This window comes from Amblyomma maculatum, chromosome 1 (genome assembly GCF_055883805.1).
Source record: "Amblyomma maculatum isolate TAMU_Amacu chromosome 1, ASM5588380v1, whole genome shotgun sequence".
Classification (NCBI taxonomy): domain Eukaryota; kingdom Metazoa; phylum Arthropoda; class Arachnida; order Ixodida; family Ixodidae; genus Amblyomma; species Amblyomma maculatum.
Genome location: NC_139344.1, coordinates 451,500,862 through 451,527,471, shown reverse-complemented (window position 1 = coordinate 451,527,471; position 26,610 = coordinate 451,500,862). Strand labels below are relative to the sequence as shown.

The 26,610-nt window shown below is 45.2% G+C and overlaps 1 pseudogene across 1 annotated transcript in view; it reads left to right on the top strand.

Moving 5' to 3' along the window:
• The first annotated feature begins 13,043 nt into the window (after window positions 1–13,043).
• Window positions 13,044–26,610, top strand: part of LOC146209650 (cuticle protein 10.9 pseudogene) — a 102,326-nt pseudogene continuing 88,759 nt past the window's right edge. The window contains exon 1 of the transcript XR_014703464.1: window positions 13,044–13,133. The product of XR_014703464.1 is annotated as a cuticle protein 10.9 pseudogene (transcript). The remainder of the gene's footprint in view (window positions 13,134–26,610) is intronic.

Here is a 26,610-nt window from a genome sequence, read left to right as displayed (position 1 = left end):
ACGACCCGATGCTGTTAGGCGGGCTATTGCATAAGTTAAATCGCTGATGCATTTGACAACTACATATGGGCCGTCATAGTGGGCCAAGAGTTTTTGATGTAGGCCACGGCGCCGAATTGGACGCCACAGCCAGACTAAATCACCTACAGAGTATGTGACCCGCTGGTGACTGGCATCGTATCGCACTTTAGAACGTTCTTGTGAAGCACCAGACCGTAATCGGGCAATTCTGCGAGCTTCTTCGGCGAGACAGAGGGTCTCAGCCAGGCAGGGGTCTTCACGGCTTGTGAAGGGCAGGATAGCATCCAGGGAGTAGCGTGGTGGTCTGGCATAGAGCAGGAAAAATGGACTGTACCCAGTCGTCTCATACGTGGCGGTATTAAACGCATGCGTGATGAAGGGTAGTATGGTGTCCCAGTTCTTATGCCCTGCGTCCACATACATGGCTAGCATGTTGATAAGCGTTCTGTTGACGCGCTCAGTCAAGCCATTTGTCTGGGGATGGTATGGCGTCGAGTGTCGGAAAGTTAAGGCGCATAAACGCATGAGCTCTTCAACAACATCAGCAGTGAATTGTCGGCCCCGATCAGTGATGACAATTCGTGACGGCCCGTGTCGTAAGATGACTGAGTGCAGCAAGAAAAGCGACACCTGATGCGCTGTAGCGGATGCAAGAGCGGCGGTTTCACTGTAACGTGTGAGATAGTCCACGCAGATTACAATCCAGCTATTTCCATCCACGGACTTCGGAAACGGACCTACGAGGTCAATGCCTACTTGATCAAATGGAGCTGTCAGGGTCTTCACAGGGTGCAGCAAGCCAGATGGAGTTGCAGTTGGACGTTTGTGGCGTTGACATTGCTTGCAACTGGCAACATATTGTTCAATCGTTGAGCGCATTCTGGGCCAGTAAAATATTTCTTGAGCACGGTGGAGTGTTCGAACCGATCCTAAATGCCCAGAAGTTGGATCATCATGCATAACACAATACGTCCGTGCACAGCGTCTTGGGAACTACGAGTAGGTATCGCTGGCCGACAGGCGAATAACTCTTTTTCCATAGGAGGCCATCACGCACACAAAAACTGCTTGCAGGTACGCTGGCTTGGGTGGCGGCAAAGAGAGGCTGCAGACTGGTATCATTTTGCTGTTCCGTTTTGAAAACATTCGTGTCGGGGAACGCTGGCTCGAGGGCGATATATAATTGTCGAAATCGTCGCTGTCAGGTCCAGTCGTGGCCATTGGCATCCTAGATAGACAATCTGCGTCTGCATGACGCCTCCCGCTTTTGTACACCACTGCAAAGTCATATTCCTGTAACCGGAGGGTCCAGCGTGCGAGGCGACCACATGGGTCTCGAAGGTTCCGCAGCCAATAGAGTGAATGATGGTCAGTTACGATAGTAAACGACCGTCTGTACAAATATGAACGGAAGCGCTGCACAGCGAAAACTACAGCTAGGCATTCCTGTTCGGTGACTGTGTAGTTTCGCTCCGGCTTGCTCAGGGTACGACTTGCGTACGCGATAACATGCTCTCGTTCATCGTGCCGTTGGACAAGGACTGCCCCGAGACCGATTCCACTAGCGTCCGTGTGAACTTCTGTCACTGCAGCAGGATCGAAGTGATGTAGGATGGGTTTCGATATTAAAAGAAACTTCAGTTGACGAAATGACGCGTCGCAGTCTGGTGTCCAGTCAAAAGTGGAGTTTTTGTTGAGAAGGCACGTCAATGGGTAAGCGACGTCAGCAAAGTGATGTATAAAGCGTCTAAAATAAGAACACAACCCTAGAAAATTGCTCAACTCCTTCACTATCTGCGGGGGTTTAAAAGACTCAACAGCAGCAGTTTTCTGGGGATCCGGCATTAGACCATCACCATTGGCAAGGTGTCCTAGCACCAGCGCTTGGCGCTTTCCAAAGTGGCACTTTTTCGAGTTTAGGATTAGGGCGGCGTTGTGCAGACAATTCAAGGCGCGTACTAGATGGTCATTGTGTTCTTGGAAGGATTTCCCAAATATGACGACATCGTCCAGATAGCAGAGACAAATGTCCCATTTTAAGCCGCTCAAAACTTTGTCCATAAAGCGTTCAAATGTGGCTGGCGCATTACACAGCCCGATGGCATAACGTTAAACTCATAAAGGCCATCTGGCGTTATGAAGGCTGTTTTTTTCTTATCCGCAGGGTCCATTGGAATTTGCCAGTAGCCAGATCTGAGATCAAGACAAGAAAAATAGGACGCACCAGAGAGGCAGTCGAGGGCATCGTCTATGCGAGGAAGAGGATAGACGTCCTTTTTTTAACAGAATTTAGACGCCGATAATCGACGCAGAATTGCCACGAACCGTCTTTCTTGCGTACACGAATAACAGGGGCAGCCCAGGGGCTAGATGACTCCTGTATCACCTTCTTCCGTAGCATGTCCTCCACTTGCTCATGAATGACTTTGCGCTCAAATGGGGACACGCGATATGGCTTTTGACGAATGGGATGAGCCGAACCAGTGTCGATGGTATGATGGGTCCGATGTGCAGGGCAAGAGGTCGGTCCATTTGTTACGGCGCTAGACTACTGTTCCCAAGGACGCGGGATCGAATCCCGGCCTCGGTGGCAGCTTTTCGATGGAGGCGAAAAGCAAGGCGCCCGTGTGCTGTGCGATGTCAGTGCACGTTAAAGAACCCCAGGTGGTCGAAATTTCCGGAGTCCTTCACTACGGCGTCTCTCATAGCCTGAGTTGCTTTGGGACGTTAAACCGCACAAACCAACCAACCATTTGTTTGAAAAAAGTCAAACATAGGCGAAAAGGGTAGAAGAATATCCACAAGAGTACGGCGTTGAGGTGAGCTGAGATTGGTGCTGATCATACGGAAGATCGAAGTTTCATCAGCAGGCAGAGGTACGGTGGCACTCGTAGCATCTATGACCAAAGCAACGACGTGGGACGCATCGGGTCCACAGGAGGCAAGCTTCAATCCCGTTGGTAAAACTACGGGCTCGGACGATGGATTGATTGTCCATAACGAGGCACCACCGTGATGCACGGAGATCATACAGTGAGGGATAATAACATTTTTCTTCAGTATGCTGAGTGAACTGGGTGCACCACGGCCTGAAATGGAACCTGGTCAAGAAGTGGAGCGAACACAGGGACGAACATGGCAGACAAAGGTGGAACTACTGTGTCTTCGGTAATACTAAAAACTGTGTCTTCATTACGGCCACTTTCAAAAAGAGTCGGCAGATGCGAGCTGTCAAAATGAACCTCTTGACTTCGGCAGTCCACGGTAGCGCCACAAAACTTCAAGAAGTCCATTCCTGAAATGATGTCATGCGTAGAATGGGGTAAGACTACGAATTCGGCTTGAAAAATTGCACCACCCACAGTCACTTGCGCACTACATAACCCAGTGGCCGCAACGCCTCTCCACTCACACCACAAAACGTTGAAGCACGGTCATATTCAAACATCACTTTGCGTCCCAACAAGCGCCTAAACTGATTACTCATCACAGACACAGTCGCACCCGTATCCACCAAAGCTAATGTATACGCACCATCAATGAACACACGAATTTTGTTTTTGAACATTATAGTTGGAGGGATGTTGGCACACAGCACATTTCCAGCGGCCTCACCCCCATTGGTCGCGCTGGTTAGTTTTCCTGCTGAGGCGACATGGTGCGCCGCCGCGGTGATGGAGAACGACGTTCACGGAAGGCGGGTGGAGGAGTAACACTTCTATCAGATGCAGGGGAGTGGTTGCGGAGATTCTGGTTATGGATGTTGCGGTAATACCCACGCTGAGTATTGGATTGCTGAAAAACGGGACTGTATTGCCAATTGTTATGTACTGTTGGAGGCGTCGGACGGTTATAGCGAGGTGGGAACCTACTGCGGCAGTACCTGGCGATGTGACCTTCGACGCCGCAACGGTAGCATATCGGTGGGGAAGGTACAAAATGCTGTTGGGAATAAGAGCAAGGAACAGCTAGGCGCGTCGTAGGTCTGGCTGAATGCTCATACTGCTGAGGAATCCTGGTAGATCGAATGGAAGATCTATGTGCACTCTAGGCGACGTCATACCTTGGGGGGTCAGGCATTGGCGCATTCCGGTTGGCAAAATGTATAGGAGGATAGTCAATAGAAGCTGCAACTTAGGAGCTTGTGCGAAAGGCTGCACTGTAATCACTTGTGGTGGTGAAGCCGGCCGTCTAGATACCCTTTGGACAGAGACCTCAGCAGATTCGTGCAGGGGAAGTGGGTTGAGCCGCAGCAGTTCTCGCACGATTTGCCTGATCGTCGACGGAAGATCTAGTTGGGCATAGTCATCAAGGCTGGCCACGGTAGGCACATTGGCCAGCCGCCCAAATTTTGGCGCAATACGACGGGTTTTGAGAGCTTGAAAAGCGCGGATGTGTTTAATAACATCGGAGACGGTTTCAAGGGTGTGTCTGGCAATTAAAAAGTTGTACACGTCAGCCGCGATGCGCTTCAAAATGTGGTCGACTCTGCCTTCTTCGGACATGTTGGAATTCACACATTTGCACAATCTGAGGATCTCTTCTGTATAAATGGTACAAGTTTCATCCGGCAATTGAGCTCTTTGAGCTTTTGCACTGGCATACTTTTTGGTTCTTTCACTGAAGAGAAATATGCAGGTGCATGATGTGTGCAAACTAGTTAACCTAGCCGATAGCTTTGTTTCAGTTGTGTGAAAATGTGGTAAATGGTTATTCCAGAAGAACAAACATCTGGAGCATCAAACAGGGGTAACTTGGACTAATATTTCAGACAGTCGCATCGAAGCTTATTTTTCTAATTTGTATCAAACTTTTCATTTCTTCAAGTGCAATTTTCAGTCACCTCTTTTCTTGGTGCAGAATGATTTTCAGCAAATTTTTTAATGTGGGAGTGATGTGGAAATATATTCACAATGCAGATTAGAGCAGCGTATGCGAGTACCTTCACTGAATGAGTGTTGTCAATAAGGAAAAAACAAAAAATGAATTCGAAATCTTGATTTTAAATGAAGGCTGAAATTAGGAAGCTGCATAATTCATCACTGCAACATGGGTTGAAATGAGCAGCACCTTTTTGAGGTACGCACATGATTTCTGCAGCACATTAGAGAAGTGAAACTGGCATGACAAAAAGACGTCTGTAATTTTTAAAGCTAGGCTTTTTTGTAGGATTGCACAAATATTCGAAATTTTACATATGAATTGAATTGAGCATGCTTGTTATTTGATTCCTGTTTGCGTTCTAACTACTCGTTTTCTAAACTTTTCGTGTTCACTGCAGTTTCACTGCACTGTGCACATCGTCTTAATGCTTGACCTTATTGACTGTGCTGTGATGCATCTTCAAAATATTGTCACTACCCCGTAACAATATGGTGGGGCCGTTTTGTAAAGAGGGACCTTCCCGTTTGCGAAGAGAGCCTTCTCGACAGTGTGCACAAAGGAAAGCGGCGAAACTTGAAAAAAATGTTCTCATTGCGGTTTCACCTGAAATACAGGCCACGATCGTGCAAAGTTCATGATATAAAAATCACTCTGATGCAAATGGTTTTTGGCAGTTCTTTCAGGCCCCTTTGATAATTCAAGCTTTTAGCCAATCCGCCTTTTGCAGGAGGATGTGGGGCCATTATGTGGGAGCGGCAGGGAAACACATTAGACGGCAGTCTAGCAGACTACACGAAAGCGCACCATGCGAAATGGCCATGCCAACGCAGGTAGAAAGCGAGAGCTCCCCCCTCTTTTCCCTTCGGGCAAAAAGGAGTGACAGTGATTGCAGTATCGTGTTCACACAGTATGGGGGAATGTTTCAGCGTTCTCACAATCCACTCATAAAGCATGCATATACTATCTTCGTATTGTAAGAGTGTGTAGTGCTGGCCATAGCACGGGCTGTGTTCGACGAATGAGACGCTCTCAGCGTGCAGATTCATGAAAGACTTAAGTTCATTTAAAAAAAAAAAAGAAAACAGAAAGGAGAGCACGGAAGCAGAGAGAGAGAGGGGGATCTCAAAGGGCAAAGCAGCCAGGGGTTTGTTGATGCTGCAGAGCTAGGTGGAATCGTCTCCTGTGACTTACGAGCGGCGCATGTGCGCGGGGAGTCTTGAGTTACCGAGCACGATGGGGTCACCGCGGTGCAAGCATGGTGCAATGGGTGTTGCTTCCTCCTCGCGTCATCTACAAGCTTACAGCTATAGGATTTCATCTACTAAGCTTGGCAGAGAGGCACTTATCTACATCCCCTGAACAGGGCATTGTCCCGGCCGGAATGCACAACAGAAGCCTGCAGGAAACACGCGGCATTTTCTGGTAATGGATGATTCAGCTTTCTAGCCGGTTGCTGCCCCCAGAACGGATGTGATCGCAGTGGTGAAAAGGTTCTCGATGCACAGAGAATGGGTCATTCTGTTGTGAAAGGATCCATTTTCTGCCTTTGCAGCGATTTCTGCGGAATCAACGACCTGGTGACACAAGCGCATCTCCTACATATTGATGCACATGTCGGTGAGGAACCTATGTTGTTCTACATCCATAGTGCTCCACTCTGCAAGGGAACGAGCATGAACCCTCCAGGAAACTCGTTAGTGCCGGACGGTTTCCTTGCCGTTGCAGACGGTTGGACGAAGACGACGACTTTCAAGCTTCCTAACGAGGTATAGCTGATTGAGGTACTTTTCATAATGCACATTTGCTTTGGATGCATACATACCTGTAACGAAGTGTTTTACGCACAGTGAGAGTATGCAGTTGGTTGCTGAGGTCGCCCATTCACATCTTGACGCTTGGTAGCCCTAATTCAAACTTCCGCAACTTCCAATTGCCGCCAGTCTGCCGCGGTGGCACAAGGGTCAGGGTAGTGGAGAGCTTGAGAAATTTCGACTCATAGAGTTCTTAATGGGCACTAGTGTTTCGCTTCCAACAAAAAGCGTCATGCATTGCCGGGATCAGTAGTTGAGCACTCTAATCATTGGCCACCGCAACGGGGCGAGATGGGCTTATCTCACACATACAGTAGAACCCCTTTATAAAGTCACTGGGACCACCAAAATCTTGACTATATCAGGGGTTGGTGATGACATTGTCCTGAAGATTCTGTCTAGCAATTAAATCCCTATTTACTGAACACATCTTGTTGATTAATGAAAAGAACATGAAAATACCTTCCATCTCTTTCTGTTATCGTCTCTTCGTGCTATTTTTTTCAGTTTGAGATTTTTGTGTACATCTTGTGGTAGTACCTCTTAGGCATGAGGGCATTATGGCTGCAAATACAAATGAATTTTATTTCATGTGAAAACCAAAACCTTGCATGAACACGATGTCATCTTCCATTGTTTCTGTCTTTTAAAAGGCAATAAATGAGAAATGCGCATGGCAGTCAAGCGCTGCAAAACTGCATGCACCGCACCTCCACTGCTTTCCACCGCTGCCTTGCGCTTTGTGCTGCACAGTGTTGAGAATGTTTGGCCATTTCTTCCCTTCCTTATTTCTTGCTGCACTTTTACTTTCTCTTACTTTCTGAACAGACCGTGCCGCGTTCTTTCCATGTTTGTAGACAGCTTTACTTTTTTTTTTTTTTTTCCTACACGCTGCATGCTTTCCCTTCCGGCTTTAATGTTCATGTAAAGTTGGCTTAACCTGATTGCTGTCAGGCATGGTGGCAAAGCCATTTAATGAACACACTGTGTCTTTTTTCTTTCTGAAAAAAAAAAAATTGCCTCGCGATTCTTGGTAGCACATGTGCAGCGATACCATTGCATGGAAATTCGGTGTTGCAGCCACATGAACTTTACTATAAATGAGTTTTACTATAATATCTTTATTATAAAGGGGGAAAAATACAGTCGTCTATGTAAGGCGAACTGGGACTTCAGTTTCACTTTATTATATCTGAATTTTTACTATATTCAAATTTACAATAGTGGAGTTCTACTGTAAGTATGAGCGAAATGATTAAAAGAGAACGAAATGACTGTCTCAACACGTCTGCATGCCAGCGAATAAAATATACGTTCTAGACAGTGCTGTTCCCATCAGAACATCATCCCAGACATCGAAACATCACATGCACTAGTTGAACGTCGAGCAAATGGGAAAAATTTTCCTCTTTCCCTAACTGTGTTGCCTTTCAAACATGCTGCACAATTTTGCAATAAGTAAAGGACCTTTTTCTTTTTTTTGTTTCCAAGTGGTAAAGTTCGCCTAAGTTTGTGTTATATGTCGTAAAAACTTGTTTGTATCAAAACTCCAGCGCGAAAATACATTGTTAAATTAAGGAAAAGCTTATGTGCATTTCAGTGGAAGCAAGAACCTGAAGCGAAAAAAATGTTTGTTGCATTGCAAACTTCGTTTTATTGAGATTCATTATATCGAGGTTCAACTGTATTCGGAGAAAAATTATTTGAGTACTAACAACTGTTTCTGCAATTACCCAGGCTCAGTGTGGGCCATCTTACCAAAGAGGAGCTTACTCCCTTGTGAGAGTTTGCTTGTTGAATTTCCCTACGGTATTGATCACCACCAGCTAGCTGACCTGCAGGCAGGCTACAATCACACACAACATCGTCTGTGGCCACTGAGCTCATCCACAAGCGAGAAACTGCTGTGGAGGGATCTAGTGGTATGTCTTCTCATTTCTTTTTTATTACTGAGCTGCACTCCCTAAAAATATATTCGACATTAAAATTGAAGGGAAACTGCAGTGGTTTTCAAACTTGCTCACCTTTTACTGTACTGAAGTAGACTCATTGTTGGTCAGGTCTGTGAAGTTATTTTTACGGTTATTGCGAAAACACCAGAGCAATTGCCGATTGAAAGCGCATCGTTCAAACTTCCCTCGGCGGCGCAAGAGAGGAGGAGAGTGGCGAGAGAAACCTCACCCATGCCGGCGTACGTGACGTCACCGTGAGAATAGGCCAGGCGCTCCCAACAGCTTGAGTGCGTTTTTAGCCTGTGTTGTTGCTCGTGTTTCGAGGTTGCGGAAGTTCGTGTCGCTTGAGTTGAACACCCGTCCCAACATGCGGTACTGCTGTGCTTTCTGGTGTACGAGCACCTTCAGCCGCGGCGATGATGTCAGTTTCCATAAGTTCCCGCAAGACAAAAAGCTCCGAGCGCAGTGGATCGCTTCTGTGAAAAGCGACAAGTTTACGCTGACCCTATTACTGGGCAATGGAAACTGCAATAATTGCTGAATTCAGTATGTTGTATTCTGAGAGCAGCTGCAATGCACCTGGAAGAGCTATTTTCTAGCAATATACAAACACCTGTTGTGAAAGAATATAATGTCCTACGCGAAAATATGATTATTCGTGCGAAAAAATCTCAGACGAGCAGCGGGCATGTACCTTATTATTTTTTTTTTTTATCGACCACGAGCGAATTTGGGCAGTTCCCTTTCGGAAGGAGGGTTTCCACCAGCGGCTGCGAGCCTCGACTATCTGTTACGTCAAGCTTTCCTTATAGTTACCATTCGAGCATAACCATACAAAGTAATATTGCGAATATACTGCTGTGGATCAACGCACATATGAAAGCTAAAATAGCATATTCCACTGCCGCATCACTATTGCAAAAACCAGTGCCGCTGGGTCCCAGCGCTCCAGTGCTATACCTGATTATAGGCTCTGTATGACGCTGGAAACTGTGCGTACTGGGGTGCGGCATAATGGCACGCGTCCCTTTTGTGGCACTGGTTGCCCAAAGAAAAAAAACGCCTCGGATAAAAAATACAACTAAAAAGTAATGAAGCACATCAACTACATAAAAAAATATCTAAAAAAAGAAAAAAAGCTAGCGGAAAAAAAAAAACTGCAGCACTAGTGCGCTTCGAACTCGGTACCTCTTGCTCCAAAGCTTTGTACGCTAACCATTCGGCCACGCCGAAAACAGGGAAGCTTCGTAACATTTTTGCGTGTTATGTCATGATCGCATTCATAAAGTTGGTACTTGATGTTTTGAATTTTACAGGCCATTGCTGCCGTTTTAACAATTATAAATTCTTGACCATTGAAGTTTGCTGCCTGATTTCGCGACTTGCAACTAACGTTCTGGATGTCTATGTGCACTATTTTGTGCTCTGGAATCATTTTATCATGTCGAGTTTGGCATCGCTGGCAAATTTACCAGTGCCGGCTCTTCAATGGTGTTCTGCTACCTTGGGCGTAATTTTCGCTGAACACGGAGCTGTAGCACAAACCTTCAAGGAAAAAAGAGTGCGACCAAGCTTCAATACCGGCAACTGCAGCAGCGACGACACTATTTTGCTGGTAACTGAATCTTATTTGCATGTAAACATTTCGGGAAGCGATGCGATGTTTGAAACATGTGGCTGGAGCATGCAGTTCCGATTCTCACAATGTCTCGAGAGAATCGAAAACACTCTATACTGTAATCAAGAATACACCGAGTACTCGGTTCGCACGCAGCTAGCCAGGCAACAAGCAATCACCTCAACGGGTTTCGGCACTTCTCTACTAGGTAGAATTAGGGATGCCTGAATCTGCCTCTGAGTCGGAAAGTAATGTTATAAACACTTTGTCGTTGAACGCTCCCACACATACATCTAATTTCGGCCAATAAAAACATATACAGCTTTGCAAAAGTAGACGCTGATGGCTGGCCTTCACTTCGTCGATGCTGCGTCGTTTGTGGCCGTATCTGGTGCGTATACATACTGCCGCGAAACCTTCAAAACTGTATTTGTTGTTTTTCAGCAGCCGCCGGCATACAGGCTTATCACTCTGATTCTGGATCGCGTATCAGTTCCGTAATCTTTGTTTGTTAATGCTCGATGTCGCGAGTCACACCTTTATCAGTTTCTTTGTAGCGCAAAATGCACCGAAATCTATCTCGAAGATTCCGGCCACTCGTGTGTCTTTCCACAATGTTCCAGCCCGTGCTGGTAGCTGTTTGCGACATTATCTAGATTGTTCTGTGCAGCCTTTAAATTGAGCGTTGACGAGTGTGACGGGCATTCTTTGTTCGACGATCGACCAACACGTTTGCTGCTATCGCCGCCGCCGAGTTGCTTAGTTCTTTTGTGGGCGCAAGTCAGCCCAATAAAGAGTTAATTTCCGTACCATCAAGCCAGTGTCTTCATTTGTGTCATCGACCCTGGTCACCACCACGTGACAATACGAAGAGACCCAGATAGTCACTTTAGCGTGCTGCAACAGCTTTTATAACGTTGCAGAGAGCTGTGACAGCTGCGATCTACATGGCGCGCAGCACAGGATTCATATCGGCAGCGTCTCGGGTCCTCACGACGGCGTCGCGACAGCTCGACCAATCGCAGGCGGCGGCGCAGTTTGCAGCGTGTCTCGAGGTGCCGGCAGTGCCGCTCGCATATTTTAACTTAAAAAAAAAAAAAAGACAATTGGCGCTTGTTTCTGCCTAAATTTAATTAGTCGAGTTCGCGGCGTAAGAAACTGTTCAATCCAGTTCGGTTCAGTCGTGTCCGATTCTTTGTGACCCTATGGACCATGTCACGCCACGCTTTCCGGTCTCTCACTATCTTCCTAACATCACATAACTTCATCTGCAGTGCCTCGAGGATGCCATCTAACCATCGCGTTCGCTGCCTACCCCTTCTCCGGCGACCCTCAACCTTTCCCAACATCAAACCTTTCTCCAGCGACTCCTCTCTTCTCATCACATGACCAAAGTAGCTGAGCTTTAACTTTAGAATTTGACCCTCCAATGAGCAGTCAGGGTTTATGGTCGACAATATCGACTGATTTGATCTTCTGGCAGTCCAAGGAACTCTCAAGAGTCTTCGCCAGCACCACAATTCAAATGCGCCAATTCTTCGGCGGTCAGCCTTTTTCACAGTCCAAGAAACTGTTAGAAGCCATTAAAATCTCGATTTCTGCAAAAAGTGGTGCAGTGTCCCTTTAAGGAGCTGATATGCATATACCCTTTAAAGTATGTGCTCTTGTGTATCATTATCCTTAGGCAATTAGATTAGGCTTTTCGTAAAAATAAATTGCAGCATCTCTGCCTATATTTTCTCGATGGACTGCTTCTGTAACTTTACTTTTCTTCTTTCTTTACCTCTGCATTTGAACTGTTGTTATAGAAGTGTGTATAGCAGCCATAGCATTCACAGTTAACAGCCATGGCCACTGTTAAGGCGAAAGAAAGCCTTTCTAGGCTCATGGAACGAAGTCCCGTGCACAGCACCTGTGCACGGTCAGTCATCCTGGTGGCGTCATCAGAAAAACAAAAATCCTGTCTCCACCAGGAATCGAACCTGCATCCCTCGAATACCCAGGCGAGCACTTTAACCAACATCACCACGGCCTGGATCGTGAAACACACATCATAATTCTGCTTGTCTACAGTGAGGATGATAGTATAGCGATGACAGTTACACAGGAATTGGTACAATGTTAACAGTTATGATGATAATGGTGGTGCATTTAGTTGATAATGATGAGAGGAAACATGATGCACAGTGTTCACAGCAATGCTCTGGCTTTTTCATTTCTGCAGTGTAGATTCCACAGTGCTTTTTGAATTTTGGATGTGACCAGTGTTACAAGAGCTGTACCTAAGAAGCATGGACGCATTGCATAAGCATACATTTTGCTAAGGTGTTCATTCTACTGGCATGATCGGCAATCTGTAGCGTGAACTGTATTTTAGAAATGATTTTTTCTCTTAAAAGCTGACAGTTTGGCTTTTTTATGCTCCCTACCATGTCATATAAACTGGCTCTAATTGGAGTGTTGCTTGAGTTACTGCACAATTGAAATGACATATCTCAGCTAGAATACTGCAAGACTGAAATGACATGCAGTATTAAGGAGGATAGAACAGTGTTTCCTTATCCACAGTATGTGCCCTTATTGCAACTAATAAATAGCAAAGCATTTCCTTTGCCTCCTAAACTGATGCAGAGGGCCCGCTTTGGTCTTGGCACTTCCACATCGATCAAGTTCCTGCAGCGGAAAAGAAGTTGTCAGGTAAAACAAATCCGTCCGGTGCTCCAGATGGCCCGCCTGTCCAGGCCACAGCAATGATCCCTTACTTTGCCGAGGGATGGTATTGGGCCAGCTATACCATCTACCTCAGCGGTCAGGACAGCTTTGGAAACGCCTGCTGCTTTCTATGCGGTAAGGGCAGTTAGTATTACTAGCACAACTTGTAGACAGAGCCAGTCAATAATGCAGCAGGAACAAGTGGCTCGCGTCATCACCATTTAATAATAATAATAAAACAAGGCATGAGTATTTGCCTAGGATGGGGTTAGTGAGAGCCAAACTACCGAGATAAGTTGGTGAAACAAGCCGAGGTTCATGAGGTATAAATGAAAAATTTTCATTTCAAACATGCAGTTACAAAAACAAATAAATTTGGTTTGGTTTGTGGGGTTTAACATCTCAAAGTGACTCGGGCTATAAGAGATGCCGTAGTGGAGGGCTCGGGAATTTTGACCACCTGGGGTTCTTTCACGTGCACTGTCATCGCAGAGCACATGGGCGACCAGCTTTTTTCCTACATCGAAAAGCGGCTGCCGAGGCCGGGAATCGATCTCGCATTCTTGGGCACAGTAGTCGATTGCCCTAACCTCTGCATGACCACAGCGGAGCATAAAACGGGTGCTCCTTGAGCTACAAATGAAAGTGTCTAATGGGGAGCAAGTCAAGGTTGATAATATTGTGGTTGGAGTTGAGGATGGTGGTATGAGTTTCCCCTTCAGGTGGCCAGGTGAGGAAACATTTGATGATATCGATGCTCTTGATAACTTGAAGATTCAGACTCGCAACAATCCCGTTACTTGATGGCACGACAGAAAGATTAACTATTTATTTGCATATAAATAAAACAAGAAGACACAAGTAACGAGAAAACTATTTACAAGACTGACCCGTTGGTCGGACGAAATCAGCCCTGGCTTAACCCAGAGCACTTACTTTAAGCCATCTGTCTCCGCCCTTGGCGGGGACAGCAACCAATAAGCAATAAGGCAACTTTTCTCACCAATCAAAGACTGGGGAAAGGATATTAACTAAACAAACGCAGTCAAATCTTGATATAACAAATCCCGCGGGACTGCAAAAACTCGTTCGTTATTTTGAAATATCGTTGTAATGAAAAATTTGCGATTATAAGCCAGTGGTCAAACCTAAGTATGAAAATGACGTACCTTGGCAGTAGGCACGTGTGTAGACGAGCAAAACCTCAAGTGAAAATGTTGCACTAACTCCAAAGCTGATTTATTTGAAGAAATCAAATATTTTCTTCTGCTGTGCGCAGCAAACACGACCGCGCACTACATTACACCACTACAGCACACACCTTCCACTTTCCGGAACACCTCATTGCGTGCGTGATTGCATCGAGCGATGAAAGTACGGACTTCGTCCATGTGCAAAAAAAAAAAAAAAAAAAAAAAAAAAAAAAAACCGAAAAAAACCCATCAAAGCTCTCTTTGACCCCATTTTCAATGCTCCTTGAACTTTGAAAACCTTTTCTCAGTCTTCCATAATAATAGCGGAAGTCGATAGGGCAATGCTAGCTGTCTGTAGAAGCCGAATAGCTTTTTCTCTGCGTCGATTTCTTGCTGTGAAAGCAGCTACGTTCATATCTTCTTGGCACTTCGCTGGCTAATATCATCGCCAATCTCGCACAAACTTCGCAATAAGATAATCTGTGGCAAAAAAATTAAAATACCGTCCCGCACGCGCGAACGCACGAACAACCGAACCGCATGTGGCACACAACACAAGAAGAAAAAAACGCAGGCAGCTAGGCCTGCTGGCTACTGCGTAATAAACCATAGCTTCATGGTGGCGCTAGGAGCTGGTCCTAGATGTCCTGATGATGATAGCTACAGCCCACGGACCATACACACAGAATCGGCGGTTTCTGTTTCGTTTCACGCAAGAGTTCCAAGCTGCGGAGCTGTTAATTTTAGCCGAATTCGTAATACTAATGTTTCAAAATTGTAGAAGAAGAAATAAAATACGTTCTTTATTCTGAAATATACGCTATTTTGAAATTCGTAATTCTGAAATAGTTTAACATTGAAAACATAGCAAATCTGCCGGGGATTCTTTAAAAATTCGTTAATTTGAAAAGTTAATGTTAATGTGGCATTCATAGTAACGAGTTTTCACTGCACTTGGGAAAGGAGAGGTCTCAAGCAAACATACGAACGGCACTGACGTCACTGCATTACGAACCTCTGCTTTTCCTTGTTTTCTTTTTCGCACACATGCATGCAGGAACAACGTATGCCGCGTGAACAACAGCTGAAGTTCTTTATAAAAGAAAAACAGAAAGCTGTCACTGAGGGCTCAAATGCTACGTGGAAACTCCAGCTTGACCTAGCCCTTCTCTTGAGCACCTTCAGCTCAATGACCCATTGCGCTTCATCGCGCAGCTACCGCACACCTGCTACCCCACAAAGGCTGTATGCACATGAGCAGCAGGAAAGACGCGCACGCAGCAATACGAGAATGCGTACAAAAGAAAACGTCCACTGGTCCCCGATATGACATGCAACACTGTACACTGCACAAAGTTGCGTGCTGGAGTGACAGCTATGGTAGGAAGGCAAGACGAGAAGGAAATGAGTGCTCTGCAGCGGCAGGTAATGCTGGCAACAATATAGCTGCCATCGCTTTTCCGTCGTGCGTCAGTGGTTCCACCAAATTGGTAGTCGCCGTGACCGAGGACAGGTGCTAATCTCAAAGTATCTATCTCGGTTCATACGCTCTGTACGGGAAACTGAATGGCGCGAAAGTCCACCGTTAACAGTGGTCGTGTGGAAAACATATACTGTGGAAAGGGATGGAAGGAGGGATACCGAAAACTCGGCATAGTGTTAGGCTATCTGGTGTCCTTTAATACCCACTGATATTGCACAGAACACAGACATCCTTGATCTTTACCTGTCGCAGCCCCTCAGTTGCTGAATGCTTTAGGCCCTGAGCCATTTGAGCTAAAAAGTTCGTGATTGTTATGGCTGACTTAAATTTTGATCTTACCTGCCTTCTTCAGGGTAGTACTTTTCACTTCAAAATTAAATTTGGAAATTGGCTTTGAGGAAACAGAAGACACTGTAACTGCCTCATATTTTGTTTGATGCTGTGACTGTGCTGTGAGAGGAGGGAATAAGGTGGGAGTGACAGTACAAGGGTGGAAAGAGGTGCCATAGTGGAGGATACCAGAACAACTTTGACTGCTTGGGAATTTTTAACTTGCAGTGACATTGCACAGCACAGGGACTCTTATTGCATTGTGCCTTCATTGAAACACAGCTGCCATGGCTGGGTATGAATTGGGTGCTGCGACTATGTAGCCGAGCGCCCTGAACACTGAGCCACCACAGCAGGTTGTTATACCACTTTTTTTGCATTGTCACCTAGTCTAACTACCCCCTAGTATGGGTTTATGCAGGTCCGAAACACAGATATTGTCTTTGCCTCCTACTTGGTTATGCAGCATTGTTTTCTTTGTGCAGCTTGCTGCCTGCTGTTCCTTTTAATCTTTGTACAGGAAGGTTGTCCCACTCCAATCAAAGTCTCATAAGGGGGAAAAAGAAGTGTTTCTACTGTACTGGAAAAGGGATGGGGGGGGGGGGGGGGTAAGAAAGAAGTTCTAAAACAATTTCAGGGTTTCAGTGTAGTTAAACTGAGCAGAACGTAAGAAGTTTTGCACTCACGTGGAAGTTGATGAAGACGACGACATGCAGCACACAGAGCAAAAGTGTGTTGCAGTCTGCACGCTTGGTGATCGACTGCAGCGATAGGTACAATGTTCCATACACGCTTCCCAAGAGGAATTCCTAGGTTCGAATCCGGTCTGCCCCAAAACCTTTCTCACAAGGTTTTGCTAGAAGTGTCACATTCTTTTGTGCTGGCCAGGCAGAGTAATGTTTTCATTCCAGTTCTTTTTATGATGTGTGAGGCACGGTTAGATCTGTGCTGAACTTTGGGTTGTAATTTGCCCAGGTTTGCCTTAGGTTGCGAGAGTGTCACGCAGTCAGTGGCACATGGTAATGTTGTTGTGCTGGAGCATTTTGCTTCTTTCATCTTTCTGCTTCCTTTCACTGCAGTGGTCTTTTTTTTTTTACTTGTTTCATTCTTTTGCAAACCATATCTTGCTTACTCTAACATATAATGTGCACATGCCAATAGCTTGTGCTGACTTCACTGTGAATTCACGATGACAGTTGGCCAACAAGCCGTCCTAAAGTGCACTCAGTGCATAAGAGTATTTCGAGGCTGAAAGGACAACTTCTGCTGTTGTTGGCTAACATGATACCAGGTTCAAGACATTCTTTTCACCTTTAGTCGCTTTGCCCGCAACCGATTGCCACTTGTGGCCATATTCCTGCATAGCTATGTGGCTGCATCAAAAGTAGAATCTCAGTAAACGCAAGTCTGTTAAACGGAACTGCCGCCTAAACAGAACAAACGTTCCGGAATTCGTTGGTTTTGTATTAAAGCAATGTAAAAAGAATCTAGTTAATCGGAGCTCAAATTTTCCAACCAGCGTGTAAACGGAACTGAAAACGGACTCGAAACTGCAACTAATCGACGATGCACAATGCCATCACGGTACACATCACTACTCTCCACCCTCACCCCTCCTTTCTTTTTATTCCCAGTTTCCGTCTTCAATGGTTTCCGCTTGTCTCAGACACTGCGCTGCAGCCTGTCACACCCCATCGTTTCCTCTGCTTCCTCACTGTCATCGCTGATGGTCGCAGTCGGATTAGGCTCAAGCTTAAAGCTTCTGTTGTGTGTTGTCGCTCAGTCAGCGTCTGATGGCAGCGCAGAAACATCCACACAGTGCGCTTCCGCTGTAAAGGAAGATCAAGGTAATCAACTTGAGAGCGGTCGCTTCACTAAAATGGCCCTTGCGACGAGTATGTCGTCCCTAAGAGCAGCCTGACGAGGATATTGCAAGATAAGGACAAGCTGTGAGAGGCTTTTCAAATGTCACGCTTTGACCTCCAGAGAAAGACTGCTAACAGTTATAACGAAGATTTGGAGAAGTGCCTCGTGCTTTGGGGGGGCTACGGAGAGCCCGGAGTGAAAACATTCCGATCAGCAAACCACTCATTCGTGTGAAAGCAGAATTAGTTCTTCAGCTTGGCAGTGAATGATACACCAAAGGATGGCTCACTAGGTTTAAGGTGCGGAATGGCCTGGTGTTTCATGCCTGGGGAAGCTGCCGCTGCTGATGCGACGGTATGTGGAGAGCTGTGAGCAAAACAGCTCCCCGAAAATATGCAGCAGTATGATCCAGAGGACATCTATAGTGTAGATGAGACACCACTGTTTTTCAAGTTGCTTCCTTCTAAACCCTTCGCTTTTAAAGGAGAGAAGGGCACCGGGCTGACCGTCCTCATCGGTGCTAACATGACAGGAAGCGACAAATTAAAGCCGCTAGTGGGCACGGGAACACTGCAGGAATCATGTCGTCTAAGTTCTGCTTTCCTCCGGTGCAGGTTGCTCTCGTGTTTTTGCTGAACCAGCTGCTTATCTCGTCGACACCCCGGGCATGCGCTTTCACGGTGTTGCGACCAATGTCGTCATCAGCCAGCGTTTACCACAACGAGGAATCTACCTTTGCGTTTTTCCTGGATCCTCCTGCATTCGGCCAGCCAGCCCAATCGACTACAGCATCATCACCCGCCAAGCATAAAAGCGACGACTTCATGGTCTTCGGCTTTAGTGGGCACGGGAACACTGCAGGAATCATGTCGTCTAAGTTCTGCTTTCCTCCGGTGCAGGTGTGTACATTTTCTTTGTATGCCAGAAAAAGCGATGACATATGTTTATTGCTGTTCCCGTGCCCCGAAGTGCTATATGATACAGTGTGTGAATGCTTTTCTAGTGCCCTTTTATTGTTACGCTCTGGCGACATTGAAACTAATCCTGGCCCTACTACCAGATCCGAATCCCTCTCAGAAATTGAATCCCTCCCCGACAACCCCGCTGAACAAATGTCTGTTCTCTTTCGATTTCTGAAGGACGTACACACGCGGTCATTGCAGAGCTCGAAAACGCAGGCCGAACTGGTGTCTGACGTTAAATCTATTAAAGCTGGACAAAAAACTATCGAAACAAAGATAACTGACGTTCAGCAACGCCTAAATGAGTTAGAGGAAAAGTCGCAGATCCTTGACAATTATAGCCACGAATTTGCAAGCATGCAGGAGTCGATTGAAACCTTAACTTCTCAGAATCACATGTTACAGTCGCGGCTGGACGAGCTTGAGGACAGGTCACGACGGGATAACTTACTTTTCCATGGCTTACCTGATTCTGCAGAAACCTGGGAACAAACAGAAACCACGCTCACAACCCTCCTAAGCAAAGTCGTTGACCCACTTCCCAACAACCCAATCCAGCGTGCTCACCGTATAGGTGCCCTTTCCCCTGACAAAAACAGACCCATAATAGCAAAATTTAGTAATTATAAAATCAGAGAACTAATCCTGTCGCATCGCAGTGACTTCCAGGAGCACCAGGTCACAATAAGCGAAGATTTCTCGCCCTCCACTCGGTTGGCACGTAGAAAACTTATCGAGTTTGGCAACAGTCAACCGGGGTCACCTAAGTTTCGTCTACGTTACAACAAATTAGTTTTAAACAAAAAATCATTCACGTACAACCGAGCTACTGACATGGTCAAAGAAGTCACGCCACGAGGCGATCGAGTTACATCGGCTTATGATTCACCCCCGCACACTGTATCCTAGGGGGGCGTGAGGGGCAGTGGTCATACACCATCATTTGGCGTATCAGTTCTGTACACTACCATCAGAAGTATCTCAAGTAAGCGTACAACTCTTTCCTCGGCAATCGACACATGTTCTGCACAAATCATTGCACTAACTGAAACTTGGTTGTCATCACAGATCACTGATAATGAAATCTTTCCTAACGCTCACCAGTTTGCAATATATCGTTGTGACCGAACGAACAGGCGTGGTGGGGGCGTACTCCTAGCTATATCGAAAAATATTCCATCATCTTGCGTTCATACTAATAGCGTTTTGGAAACTGTTTGGGTTTCAGTCACTCTTGACTATAAGAAATTTATAATCGGAGTATGTTATCGTCCACCTTCTGCTGAGCGCTCATTCAATAATGACTTACATGATGAAATTAACATAGTAAGCTCCAGATTTCCTTCAGCTCCATTGCTTTTACTTGGAGATTTCAACTTTCCAAACATAAAATGGAATTCCCAGCCACCCTCTCTGTTTCCCTTCTCTTCCGATGCCAGTGAATTTCTAGATTTATGCTCAATTTTTTCTCTTACGCAATTAGTTACCCAAGCTACAAGAACATCTGTTAATACCGCTAACACCTTGGATTTGATTTTAACCAATTGCCCCGACGTTGCTTCCGCCATTACTTACTTGCCCAGTTTAAGTGATCACTCTTTGCTAACCTTCGTCATTAAAGCAAATAGTCCCAAGGGTACCAAAAAGAAAAAGATCATACATGACTATAACATAGCTAACTTCGATGCGATTAATAATGAACTATCGGCATTTATGGAAGTCTTCTTCACTAACTTCAGTGATCGATCTGTTCAAGCCAACTGGGATATGCTCGCAACAAGAATTCACGAACTAACAGACAAATACATTCCTACCCGAACCATAACTTCCAATTCGCAGGCCCCCTGGTACACAGTCCATATCAAACGCTTATCTAACAGAAAAAAGCGCCGCTATCGCATTGCTAAACTATCTAACAGCAACATGCATTGGGAGGCATATAAGGATGCGGCCAATGCCTACGTAACAGCCCTAAAAGATGCAAAACAAAATTTTCTTTCTTCCACTCTACCTTCCATGCTATCAACAAACATTAAAAAATTCTGGCGCATTATTAACCCACAATCCGATGATTCTATCACTTTGTTAGATGAGTCAGGGGACTCCGTTCCCAGCAACTTATGTGCTTCTATCCTTAACGAAACCTTTGCGGAAAATTTTTCTTATTCTTCAAACTTGAATCTACCTACCACTCACCAATACAGTTATGTAGTTATGCCTCCTATACGCATCGACACATCAGGTATTGCCAAACTTATTAACGATTTGAAATTTCACTCATCTCCAGGTTATGACTGTATTAATGCCAAGTTTTTGAAAAACACCTTTCCCTGCTGTTCTGAAATACTAACCAGAATTTTTCAGCAATCACTCAATACCTCAACATTGCCCATACAATGGAAAATCGGGAAGGTTGTTCCATTGCACAAGTCAGGCAGTCGAACCTCACCTGCGAATTATCGTCCCATCTCTCTTACCAGCACATGCTGCAAATTACTGGAACACATAATATTCACACACCTTGTTAATTTTCTCGAGTCCAATTCCTTCTTCACACCCGCACAACACGGTTTCCGAAAATCATATTCATGTGATACGCAACTTGCCTGCTTCACTAACAAACTTCATGTTATCTTAGACAAAGCATCACAGGCTGATTGCATTTTCCTTGATTTCTCTAAAGCATTCGACAAGGTATGTCACCGCTTATTACTTTTTAAACTAAATCAGTTGAACATTGATCCTAATATTCTTAAATGGATTGAATACTTCCTTCTTAACCGATCTCAGTTTGTTTGCGCTAACAATTATAATTCACCTTTCAGTGATGTTTATTCGGGAGTGCCTCAAGGCTCAGTTATTGGACCGCTTTTGTTTCTCATCTACATTAATGATCTTCCTTCCAAAGTGCAATCTAACATCCATCTGTTCGCTGACGATTGCGTTGTTTTTTGTGAAATAAAATCCCCTGACGATGCTAACCTTCTTCAGAGCGATCTTTCTAACATTTCTTCTTGGTGCAACGCTTGGCGCATGGACCTAAACATTGGCAAATGTAAAGTTATGAGAGTATCCCGACACACTAACACCCCCTTCAGATACTACCTAAATAACGCACCCCTAGAGTCTGTTACTACATACAAATACTTGGGTGTCCACATTTCTGCAGACCTCACCTGGTCACACCATACCGAGTACGTTATTAACAACGCTAACCGCATGTTGGGCTACGTACGCCGAAACTTCATGAAAACTCCGTCATCTCTTAAATTATTGCTTTACAAAACACTAATTCGTTCTAAACTGGAATATGCAGCTGCTATATGGGATCCCCATCACGATAAATTAATTACTTCACTTGAATTGGTCCAAAATAATGCCGCTTGTTTTATTTTGTCTAACTTTAACCGTGGTGCAAGCGTAACCAGCATGAAATCGTTCCTCTCCTTACAACCTTTAGCATGCCGCCGAAAAATTATTCGTCTCAGTCTTTTTCATAAACTGTACCATCATTCCGCTCTACGAAACGCGCTCATTTCTCCTCCCCACTACATATCACACCGCACCGATCATCGCTACAAGGTTGGAATTGAAACATTTAACACTGTGTCTGCATTTCAGTCTTTCGTGCCTCGTACTTCACGCGAATGGAACAACCTTCCCACTGAAATCTCCGACATCACTGATAACCAACACTTCCGCAACGCTTTAGCTAACATTGTATGAATAGCAGAATAATTTTGTAACACTCACTGTTCTTGTTTCTGTATTTTTTCTATGTTATAGTTTGTAACCACTCCCCTCTTTAATGCCTCCGGCCCTGAGGGTTCAATAAATAAAAAAAAAAATAGTGATTGGCAAATCTAAGTATCCACGGTGCTTCAAGATCATCGCGACCTTGCCCGTTTCTTATCAAGCCACCGCAAGGCGTGGATGGCGCAGGTCATTTTTAGTGAATGGATTCGTCGCAAGGATGCACGTTTCACGCAACAGAAGAGGAAAGTTTTATTTCTCATGGACATGGACATGGAACTGTGTCGGGCCTCAAGTCCATACATCTAGAGTTCCTGCCAGCGAACACCACAGCACGGCTGCAGCCCGTGGATCAGGGTGTGATCCAAGCAGTGAAGTCACGTTTCCACAGAAGTTTTTTTCGGAGGATGCTGTTGTGCATGGACCAGGGGAAGGAGTACAAGGTGGATGTGCTGCGCGCCATTTACATATTGGATGATGCTTGGTAGCAGGTTGCAACAGTCATTGCAAACTGCATTCGGCATGCAGGATTTACTGCAACACACAGTATGACATACCCAAAGTGCAAGTTGGGCTGCTATGGGCATCCAGTTTGATGAATATGCTCATATAGACAGTGACGTAGCAACATATCCAGAGAACACAATGGAAAGCATTGTTGCTGAAGTGCACCCTCCTGATGAAAGCGAGGACGAGGAGGAAGAGCCCGACTCTGATCCTGTGGTGACCCCTGCGCAGGCGGAATCGGCAGTCCAAACGTTTAGGAACATTTCCCAAAGAGGAGAAGGTTCCGAACTGCTTTTGTGCAACCTGTGTAGTATGGATGACGCCGTTCAAAAAAAGTGGCTGTGAGTGCTGAAGCAAGCGCACATAAAGTCATTTTTCACTGCCCAGTAAATCACAGTTCTTCTTATAACAGGTGAATTGAGTAAGTGGAGCACTGCTCAGTGGTGGAACAGCTGTGCCAATTGCACCAAACTGCACCGAATTAAATATCCTGCTGCATGCTGCTACAAAATCGATTTTTTGCCTACTTATGTGCCACGTCTGCGTCAAAAGTCGCTGAATAAGTTTGCCGGCAGCAAAACCGAACTTTCGCGAATGCAAAACTGACATCTGCTGGCAACCTTGTGCAAAGCAGAAGAGCATTTTTGCAGGTCCTGGGCAGACAATCAAGTTATACAAAATTGACGTTTGTCTACGTCACTTCTGCGTCTCCTGCCGTGTTTTTTTTTTCTGAGTGGGAGTTAAAGCCCCTCCACGCGCGCCGTTTTCCACCGAAAGGAGGGGGCTGCAAGATATCTCACAAGTCCAGTGCACGGGTAGGGTGAAAGGAGAGGCTGGCAGGCTGGCCGTTGAAGGGTTGAAGTATGTTCAAACTCATGACGGCTTCAAGCTGCCCTGGGCGCTCGCCTAATTTGCACTCTCGCACGCGTGCATGTGTGAATGCATGCGTGTGTAAAGGATGTGCGAGCAGGCGGTTTCAAATGAGTGACTGGAACTGCCCTCGGCAAAGCACAGCGGGAGCAGTATGCACACTTGCTTCCTTTTTTTCGTACCAGTGAGGTATGGGCTGCGTTGGCCTGAGCAGCAGCGGATGGTGTGACTGCTTCTGTGCGCATGCACTGGACTCTGTTGGCCGCTTTTGTACCTTCAGTTTAACCCCTTATGTGGAACATCTTGCATAATTTCACAGCTTTATTCCAAACCTCGGAATCTGCACTCACTCTACATCCCCGCGCATCGCGCCATTTGACCGAGCAGCTCCAGCGGTGCGCCTCTCCCTCTCGAAAAAAAAATTGCCACCCTAGACATGCAAATATTTTCTTCCCTCTTCCCTCCAGTCAGGAAAAAGTCGCCTCGACGTTACCCTGATGTACAGGATAAGGACACCCAGAAATGAGGTCAGAATTAGGAAAAAGTATAGGTATAGGAAAAGATCAGGCTGGCCACGAATGAGCATCAATGCTGAGCTACTTTTTTCAAAAGGTGTCAAGCCTGAAAATTTTGCAGATGTTGAGAGTGGGCAAGCCATTCTGAAGAATAGAGAGGAAAGGCTCGCAGCGGCACTGAGAATAATGCTTTAAACTTCCAGTTTTAAGAAGCGGTAGTTCTAAATTCCCACAGGGAGTTTTTGTATCAAGACAGCCAGCTATCTAATTTCCAAGTCTACAGTGTTTACAGTGTTGTTGCATATCTCGTTATGCCTTCGCTCTGAATAAAAACAGCTTTGGTTTTAGCAAAACCTCCTGTTTACTTAATTTGGGGCTTTTTAAAGAAAGAACAGCACTTTAGACTGCATTTGAGCTTGAAGCTTGTTTTTGCATGGCTATGATCGCTATAAACATCTGAGCAATTGGTTTCCAGAAATAAAACAAGCCATCTTTATTTAAGCGTTGCAAGACTTGAAATTTTGCTTCAAAACCTTTTTTTTTTTCTGCAACAGAAGCTCAAATATTTGCTACAAAATGGCATTTTTCCTCCTACAAAACTTGACATTTGTAATACAAACTGCAATTTCTTCTGCTACAAAAGCTGCTACAAGGAGCCAGTTGCCAGTTCCACCACTGCACTGCTTTTTTTTATTTCCATTTTATTTTATTTTTTATACTTTTTTTATTAAAAAAAGTAATTGCTTCATTCTGTAGAATTAACTTTTTGCTCATGGTTTACAGTTCTCCTAATTGCTTAAATATTGCTTCGGCGGAGACTGCTGTCTGCCACCACTCTTGCTTCATTGGCACCAAGCGGCCAGTATCCACTGAAAGCGCGCGGGAGCAGTCCACCTATTCAAAATCTGTTTTCTCTCTAAACAAAACTGATAAATGGAACATATTTTCCTGGTCCCTTGAGGTTTCGTTTATTGACACTCTACTGTATGTGCATACTATTGTGTGATTTCTGCCTGCTCTTTAATGTACACTGCACCTTTTAACAAATTGGGTCAAATTGGCACTTTAACTAGCTGCATAAGGAATATAGTACCTATATGCTGAATTTTCAGGCAAGTTATTGATAAATATGCTATAAAAAATGATGTGTACATACATATGCAGGTGATATTTTTCATCTCTGAAGGCTGTAGCAGGCTCCTCGTTAGATAAATTGGAGATACAGAAAAAGAATAAAAATTAGAGAAGCTAATATAGAGAACAGTTCATGGATAAGTGAATAAACGACAGCCGTGGAGTCATTTGTGGCTAAATACAAAGTCTACTTTAGTTCCTCAAAGTGAAATAAATGTAAGAGGAGTGCGAAAACAGACAGTGCACAAGAGAGAGGGAGTGTCTACGGCCTTTGTTGATGCCAACATCGGTGAAGCTTGAGCTCTGGCTGCACTGCTAGATAAGGCTGCAGTGCAGAGTGTCTCGAATGTCTGATAAATGAGTGGCACAGTGCTGGGAGGAGTCTATCAAATCCCTTCTGGTGCACAGATGATGCATACTGGCGCCGACTCGTTGCCTCTTCCCCACATTGTCTTGCAGACTGTGGCGCACTGGCTTATCAAGTGCGTGCACTTTTAGAGGTCAGTTTAGACTTGGCTCAATCCCAATCCTGCGACTTGTTCTCAGAACTGCGGCTGCAATAGCAGTCCGCACAAGATCCCCTGCCCCTGTCTCAAGGGGTCCTCCACCACATCCACTGGTCCACTAGGGGTGCCTGACACATCCGTGGCTGAAAACCCTTGCAAAAGAGAATAAGTTGTGTGTGGCTGTGACCATTAGATAAATCTCTGTGCATCCATGCTACAAAGGAAAGAATAAGGTCGTGCTGGGCGATATTCAACGTGAACAAACAAGCAAACTTTGTTTTGCAGCAGTACTCTCCACTTAAGAAGCGTTAACCCCTATGCAGCAAAAAAGGACGGTGGGCAAAAATATACATGTCGAATGAAACAATGAACAGTGAAAGTACTAAGCTATAGCTTCCGTTAGCTCTTCTAATAGAGTTTGGCCACACATTATGCACGATTTACGGTTGCGCATATCTGCATTGAGGCGTTGTACATTGCTTAGTTCTTCTCA